Genomic DNA, 22,433 nt, shown 5'->3' on the forward strand with positions numbered 1-22,433 from the left:
CTTATCTGCCATCAACCACCTTTCCTGCTGTGATGAACTCTGGCTCCCCTTCCGCTGGACAACCTGCCATCTCCAAGGCCTGCCCAGCCTTGCTCACACACTCGTTCCTCTGCCTCCTCGGCCTCCTCTGGCTGAGCGACACAACCCAACTGTTCGGAGCACCAACGCCAGAATCAGGCTGCCTGTGCTCAAATCCTGGCTTAGACACTTACCGAGCTGCAGGATCCTGGGCTGGTTATCTGGCCTCTCTGCCTCGGGCTCCTCACTTGAGGAACTACTCACAGTTCTGACCTCAGTTATTAGGGTAAATGAAATGAGTTAGTTTACACAGAGCACCTAGAACACTGGAGGAACAAAGTCAGGGCTCAGTTGGTTTCATCAAGGTCTCCACCTGTCCTTGGAGGGTACTTCCTCCTGGAAGTCTTCCCTAATTCTCTGTATGGGTTAACTGCCCCTCCGCACCCCCAGCCCAACCCCGGAGTTCCAACTGCTGCTAACACCTCTCTGGTGGCATTACAGCTGATTTGTGCTCACAGCTATTTTTATCATTGTTGCCCACACAACTCCACTGGCAGAGTACTAATGATCCCGTTCCCATCTGCAACATGGGGCAGAGTCTCAGGCAACTTGGCCAAACCACATGCTAGGCCATAACACCTTCGTATTATGGTTACCTTGGTAAAAACCTGCTTCCAGTCTCAGGAAGCTCTCCCTCCCCTGTGCAACTGAGTGACACAGCTCATGTCGATAACCCTCTCAGAGCGCCTCAAGTTTCTCACGCTGGAAGGGAACCATGACATTGTTTACCTTGTGGGTTTTCCCGAGGATCACCTACAGCAGCCCACAAGGTTCTGATACGGTGCTCTGCACACTTACCAGAAGCAGGGCTGCCACCCTCTGCTGCCAGAGCCCAAGCAGGTTCTAAGGGTTAATCCCAGTCTATATCCTTGAGTCAGTCCTTTAAAATGATCTACTTAGATAAGAGAAAGGAAGGGGAAAAAAAACGCCACCTACCACTCTTGCCCATAAAGCCTGCCCCTGGAGCCGCCTCTGAGGAGTCAGGAGGGGCCTAGGCAATAAAAGCAGAGACAGAACCCTCCTTGTGAGCAAGGTCCCTGATGCCCCATCATTGCTCTAGTCCAATCTGTGCCTCTCGTGCAAGGTTTCAGGGACATAAAAAGCATCTAGATAAATGGGTCTCCACTACTAAGCTTGTACACAGGGAAAAACATCCGAATCTAAATCAATTAAAATGTATTAAGTCCCCATAGAGCCCACTGCTCAGAGCATTCCAAGAGTAAATGGAGAAGAGAGGAGGAGCAGGGTTCCAACCCTCCAGAGCCAGACTGGCCAAACAAGGCAGCACAACAAATTGCAGGTCTTTCTCTAATTTCCCAGGTACCAGTTAGCTGGGCCTCCCAACACTGCCTATTAGTACTTTGACCAGGTACAACACAGTGAAGCAAAACTCGGATCACTCCCCTACACGATATGCTGGAAGTTCTGATGGACTTTCACTTCCAAAGTGTGCTCTGGGTACCATGTGACCCCACAGTCTAAGAATACCATCATGTCTGCATGTGCAAACGTCAGCCACAAGGGTGTCCATCACGGTGTGATTTATGAGAAAACTGTGAAGCAACTGAATTGAATGTGAGACAATCTGAATGGAAGATTAGAAACAATCACTAGTAAGGGATGTATGGCACATCCAGCAGGCTAACTGGATCACTAAAAAAGATGGAAAATCCTGGATGACATGAAAGGACCCATGGAAGCCTTCACCGGACACCAGGAGAGGTGCTCAGTGAAGGAAGACAGCAGGCTCTGAGGGACGGAGATGCTGTGCTGCAGCCCAAAGGACTGAAACAGTTCAGGATGCGACTCCTCAACCAGAGGAGGAGGGGACAGTCAAACAGGTTTGAGAATCATTCTCTCTCCTGCTGTTTCCCTACCCCACACCTCACCTGGCTCCGCTGCCGAGATCTGCTGTGCACTCCAAGGCACTAAAGCTCTTGAGAAGGCCGCCGGCAAAGAAGCTGCTTTGCCCAGCATTTCCCAGAGATCTGGCTTCAGACTTGCCACTGAAATGTACTGAACATCTCACTGAAAAAACAGTCAGTCAGAAATAACGGAAGCCCACACCCTCTAGGGTCCCTCCTCACTGTTAGAGCAGAGTTAAGTCTGTATTTCAAGTGGGAACGGTCCTCTTAAGTAGGGGGGCGGGCCAGGATTCCTGGAGAAGATGAGGGTTTGAGCTGAACTTGTTCCCAAAAAGGCTTCTTGGGCTCAGGACTGGGAGTGAACCAGGAAGGCCTGCCTGTGGGCAGGGGGGGACAGAAAGCCAGAGTGACCATGGCTGGAGAAATGAGAAGACTGTGAAGCTAGGTGAACAGATGAAAAGGCACCTTGAAATCCAAGGTCAAGAATATCCACGTGGAGGCTGACAGCAAGAAATCGGCTGATGTTTGAAGAGCTTCGTGATCAAAAAAGAGAGAGTCACTAGTTAGGTAAGTGTGACAGACGGTTCCTGTGTGGGTTTCCGTGTAGAGGAAAGACTACAGGAAAAGACCTGCGGTCCTCTGTTCTTGTGTTCTGCCGATCCACAGAGGTGGAGAACTCCAGGTTCCACTTGAATGAGGACTTCCAACCCCCAGCTCAAACCTGGTGTGTGAAGATGCCCAGACAGAATCAGACGCTCAGACTCCCCACCAGCCCAAGAATCTGACTTTGTCCTTTTGGCCAAGAAGGGATTCCCAAGGATGATACCCTCAACAGAGTCCTGGGCAAAAGACTTGTCAATTCCTTCTACCCTGCCATCTCTTGGGATCCCTGCATCCCATGGAGGTCTTGAATGATAGGAGACAAGCCATTCTTGGAACATCCAAAGAGAAACCAAAATACAGAGTAGACTCAAGGTGTCTGGAAGAGAAGGGTGTCCATGTTTCCCCCCTGTGCTTCCCTCAACTAAGAGAGTTCAATCATGTCTCCGCATAGCTTGTCCCACCTTCCATGCCCTTCTGGATCGCCATCTGGCGCTCCAATCTGAGTGGCCCTTCTTCTGTCAAACGTCACATATTTTACTCAAGATTCTCCAGAGGCCTTTCTGGAAGATGGCAGTTGCTTTGTCAGACGGGTATAAGGCTTCCAACTGGAATTCATTTACAATATGCACCCAACTTTCACCTACCTGGAAATTCAAACAACCAAGAAACTCATACAATGTCACTGGCCAGCTTCCACCCTGACGTGTGACACTGGTGACCACAAACTCATCTTGGATGCTAATGTTACTTGACTGATAAAGTCTGAATGGAATGCTATACTGAAAATAATTCTGTTCGGCAGGAAAAGAGTTACTTTGATCAACTTGCAATGTCTAATGAGAGCAAGGGAGGAATGTCGGAGTATGTGCCAAGCAGTTACCATCTGTCCTGTACACCATGACTAGCCTTCAGATTGGAGTCTAAGTTTTATCATATACTGACTGGACATGTGACTTCAGAAAGTCACTAAAGCCACCTGCCTTTTCATCAAAAAAACAAACAGGGTAATAAGCCTTGTCTGTCACTCCCCCAGGATTGCTGGAGGGTGCCAAGGAGCTAGCTGGTGGTGTACAGGAGACTGCTTTATGAAGTGTCCAGAGCAGGGGGTTATTATATTTACAGGATTATGGTCCTTCTCCACAAGAGGGGCCCTGAGGCACTACACAATCCTGAAGAGGCTTCCAAATCAACAAAGAATTAGCAAGAGCGTGGTGGCTGTTAGTGGTGGCAGCCCTCTGTGCGGCTCAGCTCAATTCTAAACCTGGAAACAGACTTGGCCTGATTTTCTGATCCCTTGTCAAATAGGATAAAGAGACCCCTGCATCTCAGTGGTTCTTTCCAGTGCTACTTGGCATAGTGCCATGGGTAGACATAGTCCAGAGACCTAGATGTTCAAATGCCACCAAACGGGCCCTGAAAGTGAGATGACAGGGCCAACCACCTTCTTAGGGCTACTAGGTAGGAGAAAAGCAGTGATACCGCTGCCAGGAAACCGCCCAAAGGGATGTTGCTGAAGGGCCACAGAGAAGGGTCTCCAGGCAACCCCACGGCAAAGGATGCTTCCTGCACTGAATCACTGCTCTATACAGCAGGTCACTACCCATATTCTTTGCATAGGATACCATCTTGCCAAATTGAGTTCAGAGTTGAGAGTAGGTTTCAAGTGTGTTAATACACTGGAGCACTGAGGAAAACTACACTGCTGGCGGAGTACTCTCCAGTCCAAGGCCCAAGTGGGAGAAAGAACACGTGTGGACTCCACCTGTGCAAGAGCATGCTTCTCTACACAACCACTGCACAACCAGTGTGCCCTACAAGGCTGTCCTGAAGGACACCTGGGGCAATTTTAGACCCTATTTTATGATGCACGGGGAAAGCCTGCTGGAGTCTTCTTGTGATGCCACGCAGAAGCATAGGCATTGGAGACACACCCAATGTGGTGTTTCAATGTATCTACCAATGATTATGACTTTGGACTTTTGCACTATCTACCCTCCAAGCTGTTTCCACTTCTGTAAAGTACGGCTAAAATTTCGCCTGTAAGAATGTTAAAGACGACCATCAATAATAATTACTAATATCAAGAGATAAGACACAATAATGAAAATGACTACTGTTTATAGGGGCTGTGCACGTGCCAGTGCTATGCCGGGCACTCTGCCCACATTTTATCTAATCCTACCAAGCCTGACAAGCTCCTGGCCTCTAAAATAAAGACAGTAGGCAGCCAGGTGCTGTGGCACAAGCATGTAATCCCAGCGGCTCAGGAGGCTGAGGCAGGAGGATCGGGCATTCAAAGGCAGCCTCAACAACTTAGTGAGACCCTGTCTCCGACTAAAATACTTTAAAAAGGGCAGGGAATGTGACTCAGTGGTTAAGCATCCCTGGGTTCAATCCCTCTTGTTTAAAAAAAAAAAAAAAAAAAAGATAGTAAGGCAGGTAGGGGTAGTTGCTGCCTTAAAGTCCAATACCCTTCTACCTGTAACTACCACCTGTTAAAGGAACTAGGGGTGTGACAGTTCTCCATACCATAAAGAACTCTCTTAGCACACCCCATGGAGCAAACTCCATCCAAGAACTTCACTTTCTTTTATGGATGTGGGTTATATTCACTTTGCAGGTAAGAAAACTGAGGCAAGGAGAACTCATCTACTCACCCAACCCACTAGTCAATGAACATCTCCCAACAACCAGCCCTGGGCTTCTGTCAGGCAAGACAGTGATTCAAGTGGTTATGCACATGCCTGATCCCTGGGAGGGTTGAAGGCTGGGTCCACTGCACTGCATGTGAGCTGGGATGAATTACCTCCCTTCTCTGTGGCTCAGTTTTCCAACTGCAAAACAGGGTAAGAGCTGCCTCACAGGGTTAGTTATGTGGATAAAAACGCTTCATATATGCAAAAAGCACTCAGAACAGGACCTGGCACATTTAAAGACCAAGAACCCTTTAAATGTCAGCCACCATCAATGCACACGGGTCAAATCCTCCAAAATCAGGATCTGCACCTGCCTGGATGCCCTCCATTTTCTCTTCCCCACTCCTTCTTTGCAGCTCAGCTGCAATGCTCCCTCCAAGAAGGCCTCCCAGTTCCTGACTCAGCCAGCAACTCCCCTCAGTGGGCTCCCTTCTAAGTCTGTTCCCTCTCCGCACTGACCATAACCTGCCTTGTCAATTAGTCTGTCTATGCTTCCAAAAAACTGTCAACATAATCCTCACTCGACTTTTCATCCTCTTGGAGTCAAGCCTCCAGCAGGACCTGTTTAACATTTGGCATGTGGTATCCAAGTGCCTGGGAACCCATCAGCCATAGATTCCCAAGTTTTCCTGTACCAGCAGTCTTTGCCTGAGCCTAAGGAGCGTCAGGCACAGTGCAGAGCACTGCTCAGTTGTACTACTAGTGGCCTCCTCTCCCTTCACCTCTCTTGTAGGGGTGAGAAAACTGAGGCCCAGAGGGGCCTAGTGATTAAGCCAAGGCCACACAGCTAGAGAACAACTGAGCCAGGACAAAATAAAGTCTACCTGACTCCAATAGACCTTACTGCCCCTTCATTCTTCTTTTTTTTCTTTGTCCTTCTCTCATTTCTATTCTTTTGTGAGGTGAACAGAGCAGGTGTTTGCGCAAAGTGTGATGTCCCTGCGATATAATCTCCCCATGACTGGGGAGAATTAATGGCAAACCAATAGGCATGGATGGCTCTGATGTGCCCACACCCATCTCCCACTGTCACCAACTGACACAGGCACTCAACTGTCACCTGCAGCCTAGCTTTCACCTTCTTCCTTCTTCCCCTCAAGGGCCCCCAGAACCAACAGGGGAAGTAGGTTGCTACTAGCAACAGCCTTGGGCACAAGGTGAGACCTACCAGTCCACTACTGAGGCTGATGAGAAACTTTTAACAGCATCTGGAACCCCTTTCTGTCAATCAGGGTGGCTCTTCCCAGCCTGGGACTCAGTTTTCTTGTTTATAAAAGGAGATGCTGCCAGGTGCATTAGCACAGGCCTACAATCCCAGCTTTCTGGGAGGCTGAGGCAGGAGAATCACAACTTCAAGGCCAGCCTGGGAAACTTAGTTAGATCCTGTCTCAAAATTTAAAAAAATAAATAAATAAAAGGACTAGGCAGGAGGATCACAAGTTCAAAGCCAGCCTTAACAACTTGTCAAGTTAAGAGAAAATGAAGGGCAGAGGGCATTTTATCTCAAAATAAAAAATAAAAAAAGAGCTAGGGATTTGGCTCAGTGGTTAAGTAACCCTGGTTCAATCCCTGGTATCATACCCTTCCCCAAAAAAGGGACTAGGGATGTAGCTCTGGGTTCAATCTTCAGTAACACACACACACACACACACACACACACACACACACACACAGGACAAAGACAGCGAGGTGGCACAGGACTATAATTCTAGCTTTAGGGAAAATAAAGCAGGAGGAAGATCACGAATTTGAGGCCAGACCCCAGCGACTCAGCAGAGTTTTGTCTGAAAACAAAAATAGAAAGGACTGGGGATGTAGCTCATAGTACATTTGCCTAACATGTATGAGACCCTGGATCCAATCCCTAGCAGCACCAAGAACCAAAACAAACAAACAAAAACCCATGGATGCTGCCCTCTCTTCATTATAGTTGAAGGACTAATCCAGACATTTGGAGCCTCTGGTGGTGCCCTGGATGGACTTGGACGGGTCAGCAAAGGGTTATTTGTGTTTTGCTCCCCTACCTGCACATGCTGCTGTGGATGGCATCCTAGGCCTCACAACACGCTAAACACGTGCACATCCCCGGCCTTTTTTATTTGAGATTAAGTCTTTCTATATTGCCTAGGCTGGCCTTGAACTGTGATCCTTCTGTCTCAGTCTCTCCAGAACTTGGGATTACCGGTGTGTGCCTTACAGCCCTGGCAAAGAGTTGATTCTGAAAAATAGGCATGCCTCTCGGACCCTAGCTCAGCAGAATCCCCCACTGTTCCCTACTTTCACCGAGGGCTGCACACGAGTGTGTCTGAGCTGAGGGCCCAGGCTGACCCTGGGAGCTGTGGGTTCTGACCACTTCAGTTGTGTGTTTCTGAACCACTGGGGCTGCAGTGGCTGATTCTCATCCCACCATCCTGCTCCACAGGAAAGGCAGGCTGTTCCAATGCTTCCCGGAATCTGAACACAGGAAGCTGATGAGGGCTCAGAGTGAGCACTGGCTGGAAGTGGGCTCATACAGGAGAAGCAGGATGAAGGAGCAGGACTGACACTGGCTTTGGAAGGTAGTTGTGCTGATAAGATGCTGATGGTCCATGAAAAATCCATGCAGAGGCCAGGTGGTGGGTAGCACATGATGTGTCTGGAGCTAGAGGACAGACCAGCCAGGTAGATGGGAGGCGTGGCTCTCTCGGCTACTCAAAAGGGGGCACAGCATCCAAGATGGCTACACTGGGAAACACCCTGGGAAGCCTGTCTTCGTTATTAATCTCTCCGGCAAGCCACCAAAGGACATCATCAATTTCTTCAGGCACACTGGCCCTGCTCCTCCTATCCACAAGCCCAGTATCTAACTAAGCTTTTTTGGATTTACCAATACCAAACACCTAAGGTTTTCCAGAGTGAAATTTGTTCACAAACTACTTTCAACCATTCAATGACAGATGCCAACCTTGTTCCCATTTCACAGAAATTGAATCTCAGAAGAAGAAGTAGAATCTCAGAAGTGAGGCAATGAAATACAGCATATAGCATGTGGTAGAGGCTTTCCCTTACTCCCTCTGTTCCCACCCCACCTGGCAGGGGAAGAAATGCAAAGCAAATCTACCTCACCCTGATCCTGAACCCTAGGAATCAAAAAGCAGTTGAAAAGTTTAAAATGTCAACCACACTTAATCCAACCTGAGGTATCAATGAACTAGCTTGATCATGAGGGAATGAACTTGCTTAAAAGTACTTTCTACTTTTCATTTTATGAACAGACCACAGCTTACTCACATGCACAACTTGGGTAGATGGGAAGCCAGAGACCAGAGACAGATCTCGGCAATGAGGGCCTCTCTGGGAAGACATGAACAGCAGCATTACAACCCATTCCTCCCTGTAGGACTTATCTGTAAACAGATGAACTTGTCCTGCTGCAAACCAAACAGCAGCAGAGCAACCTCTGCACACTCTCCACCCACCTTCTCCACCAGGCGGCAGACGGCAGAAGACTCCAGAGCCTACTCAATCCCTGGGTCCCCAGGTATTGGGCAGGACCCTCCAGTAAAACTTTTCACACACTCAGCATAATGGCAGTGATCGCCAGACAGCCTGACCAAGGAAGTTTACCATCATTTTACCAAGGAAAAAAATGAGGACAGACAGAAATGCCCAGAGGAGGATGATAAACCACTCAAAGACTACACATTCCTGTTTGGGGCCACACAGCATACCTGCAACTATGCATCCATTTATTTAGCAGATACATGACGGGCCCACCAGATGGGACTGTTTAGGTCTGTGTGATGACAAGACACTCTTGCCCCCATGCCAGCCTAACAACACCTCTGCCTCCCTCCTAGCAAGAACCAGCTGATGGTATGGCAGACACCTTGTTTCCTGCTGCTGCCCTTGGCACCTGACTTCCAAGAGCATCAAGCTGTGGCCCAGGGAAACAGGCCCTGAAAACTACCTCAAGAGGGCCACCAGCCAGACTTGTAATTTTAGCAACTCAAGAGGTGAAGGCAGGAAGATTGCAAGTTCAAAGCCAGCCTGGGAAACTTAGCAAGACCCTGTCTCAAAATTTAAAAAAAAAAAGGGGGGGGGGGAGACACATGAGCCAAGGATGTAACTCAGTAGTAAAGTGCCACAGGTTCAATCCCAGTATCAAAAAAAAAGCGGGGGACCCCCAGTCACAGTCTCCCTCCAGGAGCCTCCAGTCTCCATGTGGAAGAGATGGTCATAAGCAAATACCTGGGAACACACACAGAAACTTTTTTTTTTAAGAGAGTAAGAGAGAGAATTTTTTAATATTTATTTTTCAGTTTTCGGCGGACACAACATCTTTATTTTATTTGTATGTGGTGCTGAGGATCGAACCCAGTGCCCCGCGCATGCCAGGCGAGCCCGCTACCACTTGAGCCACATCCCCAGCCCAGAAACCATTTTTATAAAATACCAGATTATGAAGAAAAACACATAGCCAGAGCCTTCCTCTGGACTTGATCTTGAAGGGACAGGCTGCCAGCTACTGGGCCAGAAAGTAGACTGTCTACAGGGAGGCAAAGACAAGGCCACTGAGGGCCAGCAGTGGGCCAGAGGGTCAGGAGGCACTGCTGACCAGGCGGGGGGAACGGGGACAGGTAGGCAAAGGAAGGACGGGAAGGGAAGGGAAAAGGACAGAAGTCAGGGCAGGGAGGGGAGAGGGAGGAAAGAGGAAAGAGCCTTGTGCCAGCCTCCCCTACCCCTCGGAGCAACAACCAGTTAAGCACGTGGTGACCCCTTTCCCTCCCTCAGTCTTCCCCATGGTGCGTCTGGGTGTCTGCCTACTCTCCTTCTCTTGCATCACACACACACACACACACACACACACACACACACACTCACTCACTCACACACACAGAGTTACTATGGGATTTTGACCATTCAGAAAAGAAACCTGTCCCTGTCCCTAGCCCCTTCCTAAAGTTCTTGGGCCATACAATTCCATTTTTTTTTTTTTTTTGGCCTAGTACTGGGGCTTGAATCCAGGGGAACTCCACCACTGAGCTACACCCCCAGTCCATTTTATTTTGAGAAAAGGTCTCCCGAAACTGTGCAGACTGACCTCCAACCTTCATACTCCTGCCTCAGCCTTCCAGGCCGCTGGGATTTCCGGCCCGAGGCATGCTGCAACCATCCCACTTTTGAAATGCATCTGACCTAGTTTTACCACTGCCGCTTCTCAACCCGCCGCACAACCCACTGTGCAGTGCTCACTGTGGGCTAAGCCACCGAGCAATGGTTAAACGGGGGATGAAGTTCACAGCCAAAAGGAGGAGGCAGCACTTAAGGCTTCAGAAAAAAAATGAACATACCTACCACATGTTTCAACCTCATTTCACTAATTCTCTCATTGCAATACAACAATCTGAAGGAAAAACCAGCTCTGAGGCCACACCCTCGACATGTGGTCAGTCTGGACTCCTGAAAACCACATGGAAAGTCTCAGCCAGGTGACGACTTCCGGGAAGGGGACTCTTATGCCCCTTACTCTTCTTTTCTCATGAGATACACTTTTGATTGTTTCAGTTTCAAATTACATCAAACATCTAAATTGGGAATCCCAGCTCCTCCACCACAGGCGCATCAAAGGTGGATATTCAAAGTAGCACTTATTTACAAACGGTGATGCAAATTTGTCCTGTCAGTTCTGGACACCTTTGACACACACCTCTGCCACTGTCCATCCCAGGAGTTTCCATCCCATTTGAGGACCAGTCATGTGAGCCATCTGAGACTCTGCAGCCAAAAAATAAAAAATTATCATGACAATGATGACCGCGGCACAGAACCTGGCACCTCTGATGCCGCTCTGAAGGACCACCATCATAAGACAAAGCCTAAATGTTTTCTTATGAGGCCTTTCCAGAGACTGGTAAAGTCTTCTCTCACCCCCTGGGCACACATCCCCAAAGCAAGAGCATTTAACACATTCAGCCCAGAAGCCAGCAGGCAGGTCCTAAACACTGCACGTACAAGGCAGGCAATCAATAAATGGCTGGGGCCGCAGGCCTCGCCTCATCCCATTACTGGGTGCTCATCAGCTGAAAGTATGCACCCCTCTCCCCTGCAACATTTCCCCACTCTAACACCCACACCAAGACCCACTGGGGTCCTGAATTCCCACACGAGGTAGCCTCCACGCCTTGCCTGACAAGCCCTCGAGGTTACTCCATAAACCAGAAGAGCAGGAGTGCTCCAACCAGCCACCCCCCAACAGAGAAGGTGTCCTACAGTCTTCACAGGCTCAACCCCGAGAAGTGGGCCTGAGCGCTGCTGTCTGCTTTTAACAGATGGGAATACAAGGCTTGGAAAAGTATCAGTGTCACTCAGGAGAGAATCGGGGACTCCAGCACCAAGGCTGCTGACACTCAATGTCCCCACTTTCCAAAATCAGAAAAGGGGATCAGATTTGCTGGAGCATTTCCAGCAGTGGTCACCTGCAAGACAGATTTTTTTCAAAGCCAACTGTCTAAAAGTTAATGGCATGGTCCCTGTGGCTGGGGACAAAATTCCTACAGACAGCAACATACACAAAATTGAAAAGCAATACATCAAAAACAGCTTAGGTAGAGTAGTGGCTTTCTATGTGCTAGGAAGGTGGCAAAGAAAAGTGGCTTCTGTGATAGCATTTTAGACACTGATGCCAAAAATGCATATGAAGTCCCAGAATAAAAACTTTTATGTAAATTGAGGGTGGAACGTAATATTTCCAGAATTACATGTTATCCTCTGTAACATATGATTTTGAACATGTACAGTTAAATTAATAAGTCAGATATGGTAAACGGGGGAAAATGCTCTAGCAACAAGGAAGCCACACCAACTGACCACAGTTCTGCAGGCCTCAGCCCAGTGCAGAACCCCTACAGGGCTGGGGCTCGCAGCCTCACACCACGCGCCGGGTCACAGGATCCCTGCAGACCTCTGCCATCAGGCAGGTTAGACACTAAGCCCCTGAGTTCCCACTTTCATCATGAAGAACTGAGTCAAGCCCTGCTCTCCCATATTCTCAGCAACTTAAGTTCATGACAGATTTCCCCCAACTTTCAGTTTTTCTCCTCTGATTTTTTTCTTACCCCTCCCCCCCAGTGATTGCTGACCCTTGCTTAGAGGATTAAGATAATATCTTACAACCAGTATGAGCTGGGCTCTGCTAAAAGTTTAGCACGGCTATATTTCCAGGTGTTGCATAAAGATGAGGAAACCAAAAAGGCCCCGGCACCACTCAGGGAAAGAGGCTTTATGGAGACCCCATGTCCCTAAACCAAGGAAGGGGTACAAGACCATGTCCCCCACCTCAGCTGCAACCTTGGAGCAGAAACCCCCAATAATAGTGTTCCCTCTGTAGGGGCTACCAACAGCCAAGCACCTAATATCAAAACCCACCAACGCCTTTGGAGGCCAGGTCCATTTAAGTCCAAGCTCTGACCAGAAGGCCTGGACCTAGGAGCCACTTGTGTCCCACCTTCCGTCTCACTGGGAGCCTTGGCTGAGTTAAGTTTCGCTTGTGAGTGGCCAGCGGGGCACAAAGGAAGGAACTGCTGGGGGAGGGGAGGCCACAGAGCTGGAGGGCTGGGACAAAGGGGACGAGAGACAAAGGGACAGGAAAAGAGAGCCCGCTTTCTCTTCTGAGGAAGGAATTCCTCGTCCAGTCTAATATTTCACTTGCACATCCCTGGGCAAGAAACGCGCCACCACACACGTGAAGAGGTGGCTCCAGGTGTCTCTACACCCCTGCCCCCGGGGCTGGACACTGGCTCTCCTAGACCCCTCCTGCCTGTCCGGGACTCTCCTCACCCACTGGTTCAAAGTCAGCCTGGCTGCCTTTGATGGCTGCCTCCAGCCCCGATCTGCCACCCTGAAAAGAAACAAAGAATTATTTATTTGAAGAAAAGAAAGCCCCTCAAAGTGTCAGCCAGTGACAGACAGGACACTTGCCACAAGGGTGAAGTGCAGGTTTTCTAGTCTGGGGGTGTTCAGGGTCGCCAGCAACACACTCGGCAGGCCGTTCTCTAAAATCCTGGCTGCTGGGCCCTTTGTTTTGTTTTTCTTAAGGCCACTGCCTTCCTCGCTGGAGGCTGTGACGACTGATGTCTAGGAAGGAGAGAGTGCCCGGTCCCTGCCCAGCTCACAAAATCTAAAATGTGGGTGAGGTAAGCCAAGACACCTCCGGCCCGCAGCCTGCCCGTCCATCGGGGCAGGGTACCCCTGGCTGTCTCCACGGGGGCGGTTAATGCGTTGTACCGTGGACTGGGGCTGACTTTGATTTTAGTAAGGGAGAGAGATGTTCCTGTTACATTTTACACTCACAAAGCAAAACTCAGTATCAGTTCCAAGCCCATGCCAAGGAAGGGGCAGTTTAAGGGGTAAGGCTGACTCTCACCACGAGCAGAAGAGCAGGAGAAAGCCAAGAGCCACCAGGGCCTCCTCCATAGACCACAGCCCTCTCTCCTGCCACCCACCCTCTCCTTGCTCAGTAAAACCCTGCTTTTTCTGGACACCGCTTCACTCAGCCCCATATCTGAGCCCCTACAACCTGCCAGGCACAGCACGGGGCAGAGTGGTCCTGCGAAAGCACAGGTCCTAACGCACCAAGTCCTTCCCACCCACCCACGTAAATAAAGCACAGGACTTTCACTGAGCACCCTCTTGTGTCAAACACTGGGGCTCACCTGTGCCGGGCTGGGAAGGGGCCCTGCTGGTCCCAGCCAGCAGTGGAAGCTTGAGGAAGGAGGGGGTAAAAGTGCCAGTAAACCCCCAGGGAGGGGAGTCTGGGGGGGGGGGAAGAGAGGAAAATGGAAGGTGGCCAATCGAACCAAGCGCCTGCTCCAGCCCCTCCCTCACAGGCTGGGCCTGGTTCTAGGCAGTCCAGCTGGTGGTAGCCTCAGCTCCCACTTCAGGTCACTGCGGTTCCTCCCTCAGGGCAGCAGTTCCAGAGGGGACAGGCTAAGTCACATGACACCTCCTCCTTCCCTCCCTCTCCCCAGGGCTCCTCCTCACCCCTAGGCCCAAATGCCTAGGCCTTGATTATACCCTGCAACCACCACCAGCCAGCCAAATAATTAGACCTAGGATCAGGCCATAGTCGGCTCTGGCTCTGGATCCGAACAGTCTCTCAACCCGCGCAGCGACAGCTTCTGTCCTCATGAAAAGAATGCAGTGGCAACACATGCTCCACATTAAAAACACTTTCAAAGAGAAAGCAGGAGGGGAAGGAGCCATCTGCATATCTCAAGTCTGTGGGGCAGCTCTAGATGGGAGCACCAGCTTCCTGAGAAGCCACAGCCCTCAGGGGCCCAGCCTGTGACCCTGGCCATCACCCCACTGGGAGGGATATTCCAGGACAAACTCGCTGACTCACCGGAAAGGGTGGCGCTGTGGCCAGCACCTGTGCCTCAGAGGTGGCCCCATGGGCCTGGCTGCAGTGCCCAATCCCCAACCACTGCGGGGTGGGGGGATTGTGTTTTTGGTAAAGCCTAGAAAAATTAACTGAAGTCTGCAAAAAATGAGGGCCACCGAAAGCTTCCTTTGGGACAGTATACCTATTGTCCTTTTCATTTAGACTTTTGTGAATCTGAGTTTCCAATAACCATTTTTTTTAACATCTCACTGTAATGAAAGCCTTACCAGGTCCTGTCTGTTCCACAAGCATCTCCAGCCTGGGCTCTTCGAGGCTGGGTCATCACTTTCTCCAAACTCCCACCCTCTCTCTCAGCTCCCACCTGTACGTGCCACATCACCCTGAATGCAGCTGGTCCAGTCTACACTCCGACCTGTACCTGGTCTGGCCCTCCAGAGGTTTAGCTCTGCAGCCCACACCTTCACTGCGACCAGAGGCATCACCGCCACTTTCACGAAAAGGAAGTAAACCTTAGGTTACTGAGTCTCAGCAACTAGACCAAAATCCCAGAGCTGGCCCTCAGTGGAGCCAGGGGGCCAGGAGAGGCTGAGAGAAAGGTGACCTTGCAGGCTCCTCCCAGGCGTGGGCAGCGTCACATGGGAGGGCAAGGAAGCATTCCTGTGCCTTCCTGGGGACAGCCAATCTGAACCTGCACGATATATTTAAAGACGTGCTGCTAGAATTTTAAAAAACACAAACCCCTGATAAAGAGGAAGAACGGTCTGTAAGTTTTGTGAGGGCGAAGGATTTGCCAGTGTCCTCCACGTCTGTAGCCACACGGTACAGGCATCAAATATTTGAAGACAGACAGACTAGACAGGCTAGATGAATATCTGAGAAAAAACAAATATCTGTGATGACCCACAGGTGCATTTTTGGATACAATATCTCCCTGAGCTGAAACCATTGGTACAGTCTTAACAGAAAGTGGGTGTTTAAAGGAACTAAGCATTTCAGGCACTTGGAAAAGCCCGAATGGCCAGCCTAGAAATAAAGAAGCTCCTCCATCAGGGTGTGGTTGGACCCTCCCTAAGAATAGATAAGAGCCACTCACAATTAGAAGCAACGGCTGCACACAAAGACCCAGGACCCAAGCCCTGAGCCACCCCCTGGAATCTTGTTTTATCCGTGGCTAAGCAAACAGGAGTCTTCTCAGATAATGCAAAGGTCAACTGTACATTTGTAAGGTCTGATAAAATCGCCAACAACCCTGAATTACAGGGGCCAAATAATAAAATATTTCTGCACAGATATGCAGGAGAGTTAGATGAATCAGAACTGGGCTATTTTCCATCAACCTAGGTGAGCACCCCACCAAAGGACAGGGTCTCAGTGATGGTGTTCTGGACTCCAGACCACGTAAGTTCTGCCCACCCACTCCCCAGCCCCCTCTACAAAAAGCAAAAAAAAAAAAAAAAAAAAACTAGTCAGGGGAATGATCACAGGGCTTCCACCCTGAGAGGCCTTAGAAGTTGGCAAGGGCTGGTGAACTGAAGACTGAGCCTTTTCCTACACATCTCTGAGAACACTTCACATCTGAAGCTGCATCGATATGTCAAAGACCCACTTCAGAAAAGAAAGGCAAACACCAAGGCCAGGGCTCAAAATGAGCAGCCAAACTCAGACTTGCTCTGAGGGCAGCTAGACCTTAGGGAGCTGTTCAAAGACACACAACTGCACACACATGGGCCCTGGGAGGAGGGCAGCCTCCAGACACCTCTGACCACTCTTTCAGTCAATAAATGTGAGCTGGGTACCCATCACATGTCAGGCCCTGAGTTTCCGGAACCCACCAAGAGACCCACCAGGGGTACTGGCCCAGGAGCTCGAAGATGATGATAAGAAGGTTCTTAAAATTAAGTGATATCTAAATTGAGACACAAAAACTTAATAGAGACCCTCCAGGGAAGAAAGGGTAAGGGAAACTGCTCCAAGAGAACGGCCTATACAAAGGCCCTGAGGCAGAGAGCTTTGCTACCTAAGAGTTCACACTGCACCCCAACCACTAAAATACATTTTTTATTTTATTTTAATTTCCACAAACATTTCAGAAGTCCCTCAATTTGTTTTCCCCCCAACATACAAGTGCATCGTGTCATCTCTCCCTGTTGACAACCTTTCTGTTTCTGCAGTGGTCTTCCCAGAGCAGGAGCTTCAACTCCTTAACAGCTCACAGGGCCTCCTGTTTAGGACACACCCTCGCTCCTCATTGGACACTGGTCACCCCAGTTGCCTTTACGTGTCTCCAGAGCAGGCTGGGCAGAGATAAGGGAAGACATGTTTCCTAATCAAAAGAAAAGGACAAACTACAGGCCAGGAAGGAAACAGGAAGTCATCCTGAGTGAACAAATCCTCAGTCGTCCCTATATGAGATGAGCATAGGCCCAGCAACCAGCCAGGGGCACTCCCTGGACAGGACAGAGCAGCTGGCACTTTGGTAAAGAAAAACTGCTTGGGGGCAGGAGCACAGTGAAACACTGCCCTGGCCCTTCTGGAAGGACACAGCATGTGCTGGGGACATGCAAACACTTCCAACCTGAAAGTACTGGCTCCTTGGCTGTCTCCATCCCATGCTACTCTCCACCAAAAACAGACTTCAGGAAGAAAATGAATCAAGTTTTACAAGCTTCCCTATTTACCCAGGGCTACAAATCTATCAGTGGGGAAGCTTTTAAAACAAACTCTCTCCTACCGCTGTCACTTCCTTTCTTCTATTTACCACCCCCACCCCCTCCCCACAACCCACACACACACACACACACACACACACACACACACACACACACACACACGTACGCACACATGCAACTTCTTATGGGTTTCTTTAACCTTGGCTATGGATCCTGGGTCTGAAAGAGGAATCCCGAATTCAGCACACAAACCAATCCACCCCTTCCTTGTAAACACTCCCATCACTTCTAAACATACCCTGGAATAGCTCTTTAGGTGGGGGTACCTTCCAAGATCACCTTTTAGTCTCTGATTCTTTCATTCTGGGTTATTTTTTTGTGGGGGAAAGAGGAGGGGTGCTAGGGATTGAATGCTGGTGCACTAGACACTAAGCTACATTCCCCAACCCTTTTTACTTTTCATTTTGAGACAGGGTCTCACTTAGTTTCCGTGCTGGCCTTAAACTTGTGGTCCTCCTGCCTCAGCCTCCCAAGTCGCTGGGATTACAGACATATTGCACTGTGCTCAGTTCACTCTGGAAATATTTCCTAAGCATCTTCTAAGGTTCTTCACATCATTATCTCTAAACAGCACTGCAAGTTGGGCACAGTCACCATTTTACAGATGAGGGTACAGAGGCTCAGAAGTTATGCAATTAGCACAGATTATACCATGAACAGAGGCCCTGGTGGGGATGAGAACCCAGGATGCTCCTTTTCAAAAGCCTCTGTTATTTGTGCCTTGGCTTCCCAGAATCCCATCTCTATCAGACACAAAAAGCAAAGGAAAATGACTCATTCTGGATCAGCAACATCTGTTAAGTATGAAACACTGAAAGCTAAAGGCCATTTTAACTGGTGTTTCAAAAAGCATCATGAAGACACGGTCATGAGAAAACCATCCAGAAAGAAAGTCCAGCCTGTGCTCCCGCCCCATAGGCATGGTGTGACATGGCTCCAGAGGCACCTGCATTCGTTCAGTGTGTTTCCCAAGGCAGAGAGGCTGCCGGGGGGGGGGGGGGGGCAGTCAGAGGCCTGGCATTCATTCCTCTCCATCCTTAGCTTCTCATGAAACTTGGGGCGAGGAGAAGTGAGGACTGCAGGCAGAGTGGCACTTGCCTGTAATCTCATTTACTCAGGAAGCTGAGGCAGGAGGATGGCCAGCCTGGAAAACTTAGTAATGACTCTGACTCAAAATGAATGATAAGCAGCTCAGTGGTAGAGTCCTCCTGGGTTCAACCCTCAGGACCCACTCCCACACCAAAAAAAGAAAAGAGAGAGAAAAAGGGAGAGAAGCAGGGGTGGGGGAGTGAGGCTCGGTGCAGTCCTACCCAGCCTCTTCTAAGGCTTGAGGTCCTTAGATGAAGTAACCCTTGTGCATAGCACCCCGCAGCTTCTCCAGCTGGTCACTTCATGGCTCTCAGGAGCTGAGAAGGAGGGAAAGGGGCACATGATGACTCCCCTGGATAATGAGGGGGTCTGGGCTGTGCTGGGGTCTGAGAGCTCAGGTCTTCTCATCCCCAGTTTCAAGGCTGCTTTCATCCCACATTTTAGAGCTTCAAGGAAGGCTCAGGTGTAGCCTCCCCCAGCACCAACGAGAAGAAGGACATGCTCTACTTGCAAATGGACCACAGTTATCCTCAGTTTCCTGATTAGCTTCCTATGCCTCTAAATCCATAGACTGGCCCCACTTCTCATCTCATCTTCCCCCCAAGCAAGAAACCTCCCTCCTACCTTTTCCTCTCCTCGCCCAGCCCCCGACCTCCACCCCTGAGCACCTCATTGCCCCCAGTCCTCAACTCTCCTCAGCCAGAAAGCAAAACTTCCGTTCTACAAAGAACTTCCCATGAAGAAAAGATTACTCCACAAAATTAGAACTTTCCCTCCATCTGTCCTCTCCCTGGGACACTCAGTGTAGGAAAACAGACGGCAGAGACTCAGGTGTCATCTCCACCCGCGTCTCTGCCGTGCCCTCACTGGACAGTCTGCTACTGCTATGGTCTCAGGGTGTTGGTAAGAGAACCCCCTGAAGGGGCAACCGGGCACAAGACCTTACAGGAGAGCTCCGTGACTCCACTGCTCCAAGCTGAAATCCAACCTCTCACTGGCAGCGAGAGCCACGCTGCCCAACGCCAGCTGCCCAACGCCAGCTGCCCAACGCCAGGCCTCCCCGAAGAGGACACCCACTCGCCTAACTCCAGTGCGGCCTCCACTCGAGTCCCTCCAACTCTATGGAAGGCCTTCTCCCAGCATCTTCCTTCAAAAAAAAATGCAATTTACACATCGAGTGTCTTTACTTTCCAAACGATTCAGAATTAGGGAAAGGGGGGAAAACCACGTCTGTTTCCATTTGAAACTGTCAAAATTAGCATTCAGTAATTAAAAATCACACCCTTTCTCTTAATAACCTAACCAGCATGATACAATCAGGTTGTGCCAACTCTTTAATCTAATTGACTAATTACAGATTTTAATTTAGTCAGTTACTGAACAACTGTTGACAATTTGTTTTCATTAGGGACAGAACAGAATAAATATTTAGGCTTCCAGTCACAAAGACTCCGGTGATGGGCTCTCCACCATGACCCCAACTTCAGAGCAGCAAGATCTGGCTCCTTCAATCCTAAGACACAGGTACCCACCCCACCATCAGGCCTCTTCCGGGCTCCCACACGCCCCCCATCAAACCTTCCTGCCATCCCCTCCTAAGACAAAACCTTGAGTGCAAGCAGCAGCCTCCACTCCCAAAGAATAGACAATTCCCAAATTCACACACGTCACTCAAGAAGTGGCAAACACTTAAACGTTGTGAAGAAAAATAAATTCAATGCTACATGTCACTGGCTTTTAAACAACAAAATAAGTTAACAGTCAAAATAGGTTTATCTACATTCATCTCACTGGGAAGCAAACTGTCACTGACATCTTTTTTTTTTTTTTAAAGACACAATTTACAGGTTTCCATAATGAACGATCCCATTCTTTTCAAAGTACAATTTCCCCTCAAGGTTCCATCTCCCAAAGGCATCCAAAAGTTTGTCCAGCAGTGCTGCTCCAGGTTGGGAGTGGGTCCGGGGCTCAAAATCCCAGCTCCCTTATTTAATGATTTCTAATCATGGTTAATAATCATGAGCTCCTGACTTCATGCCTCTGAGCCTCAGTCTTCTCATCCAAGAATTGGGATCCTAACAGCCCCTGCCTCATATTATATTACAAGGACCGAGGCTTATTTCCTGAGCACAGTGCCTGGCCCAACAAACGCCAGTCACTATAGTTTCAGAAATGACTCTTGTATCCCTCCCTGTCCCTGTGCTACAAATTAGGAAACTGGGCCCAGAAAGAAGACAATGATTTGTCAAAGGGCTGTAGATTCCTGGGTTTATCATCTAGTGATCCCTGTATCCCAGCAGATGCCAACTCAGAACAGCAGGGAACAAGGGACTTTTACCTTTGCAATTCTATAGGGAGCAGGAGACCCTGCAGCATCCTCTGCAGATAAGAGCACATCATGGTCTCTTGGGCTGACCTCTCCTCCCAAGGCAGTGTTTTCCCTAACAGCAAAGCCCTGTTTGCACTGCCTAGAGAGCAGTGGAGGCTGACCTGCAGGGAGCAGTGGTGACCTTGACCAAGGGGCTCAGGTGTCCCCACCAGAGACAACTCTGTCTTCTGACTTCCTGGCTCTGGTGGAACATGAGGGATTTCATTCCCCAGAGGCCAACACTGGCCTTGCCAAATAAAGCTATACACCACCACCAACATGGCCAAGTAGCTAGGGGAAGCACACCTACAAGCCAAGGTCCCCAAACTAAGGAATCTAATGGTGCCTCTGGAAAACTTTACTGTAGATACTTGAGGGATCATTGATATTTTTTAAGTTCAGCAAGAATCAGGTCTACCTCAATGGAAATGAAGCCAAAATTCCCAATGTTTTCTGTTCGCTAAAATTCTACCAAATGGTGAGCTCACACTGGTTCCCCTGAGGAACTAAGAATCTCTAATCGGCAACTACATCATTCTTATTTTTCATTTTTCTTCATTAAAATTAATGGTGACTCGATGCATACAACCTCTTCATAAATAAAATATTTTTGAGCACAGAGTCCACAGAGGGTGGTACCAATCAAAGGAGGCCGTGAGTGAAGAGATGGGAATCCTTTCTGTAAGTTACACAGGCCCAAAGCAAGACGCTTTCTTCCCAGATGAAGTCATTATAAAAGGAATCCATCCCCTGATCTGCAGAGAAGTGGAGAAGTCGAGAAGCCCAGCACCATAAGGAACCTTCTGGCCCCCAGACAGGGCTTCAGCCTGCCCTCTCGCTCAGGACCTGCTCCCCTCCCAGGCTGGCAGTTGGCTACCGCTTAATTAGGTAGAAAGATGGTTAACTTGAAGGCAGCATGTAGTGAAGGGCACACTAGGAAAACACAAACCTGGGTCAGGTCTACCTTCCACATTACTGAATTTCTTCAAGTACCCCCATTTCCTCGTCTACCAAAAATAGAAATAAAAACAAAACTCAATCCACAGGGCTATTTAGTATGACATGTGATAAAGCCTAAAACACTTAGAACAATGCCTGAGGTGGGTACGGTGGCTCACGCCTATTATCCCAGCTACTCAGAAGGCTGAGGCAGGAGGATCACAAATCAAGGCCAGCCTGGACAACCTAGCAAGACCCTGTGTCAAAACAAAAGATCTAGGGATGTAGCTCAGATCTACGGATGTAGCTCATACTAGGCAGAGCACTTGCCTAGTATGCACAAGGCTCTAGGTTCGGTCCCCAGTACCCCCCCACACACACACACAATCTAGAATACAGTAAGCACTCAGTAATTGCTCACTATTATTACTACTTCTTCCTTCATAAAATGGAAAGAATGTGCAATCCCCCATCCTCTCCAGAAGGGAGAGACGTGGATAAGAACACTTTTGTAAGAACCTGGGTCCACAGTATACGTTCAATAAACATTAGTTTCCTTCATCAAACAACAGATTAATTACTATTGAACTATAATGCTGTCGTTTAGAAATTTATCCCTCAACAAGAAACCACCAGCCTGACTCCCCACTCTCACGCCACCAGCTCACGCCACCCCACGGAAGG

General features: G+C 49.2%; 1 protein-coding gene across 4 annotated transcripts in view; it reads right to left on the reverse strand.

Moving 5' to 3' along the window:
- Positions 1–22,433, reverse strand: part of Ssbp3 (single stranded DNA binding protein 3) — a 157,386-nt gene that overhangs the window by 119,041 nt on the left and 15,912 nt on the right. The window contains exon 1 of one of the 4 annotated variants that reach the window (XM_026382039.2): positions 15,043–15,110. The exons of the other annotated variants lie outside the window; for them this stretch is intronic. The gene's annotated coding sequence lies outside the window, so the exon portion shown is untranslated. Of the gene's footprint in view, positions 1–15,042; positions 15,111–22,433 lie in introns of those variants that run through there. 4 annotated transcript variants of the gene reach the window in all.

Source organism: Urocitellus parryii, chromosome 11 (genome assembly GCF_045843805.1).
Source record: "Urocitellus parryii isolate mUroPar1 chromosome 11, mUroPar1.hap1, whole genome shotgun sequence".
Taxonomy (NCBI): domain Eukaryota; kingdom Metazoa; phylum Chordata; class Mammalia; order Rodentia; family Sciuridae; genus Urocitellus; species Urocitellus parryii.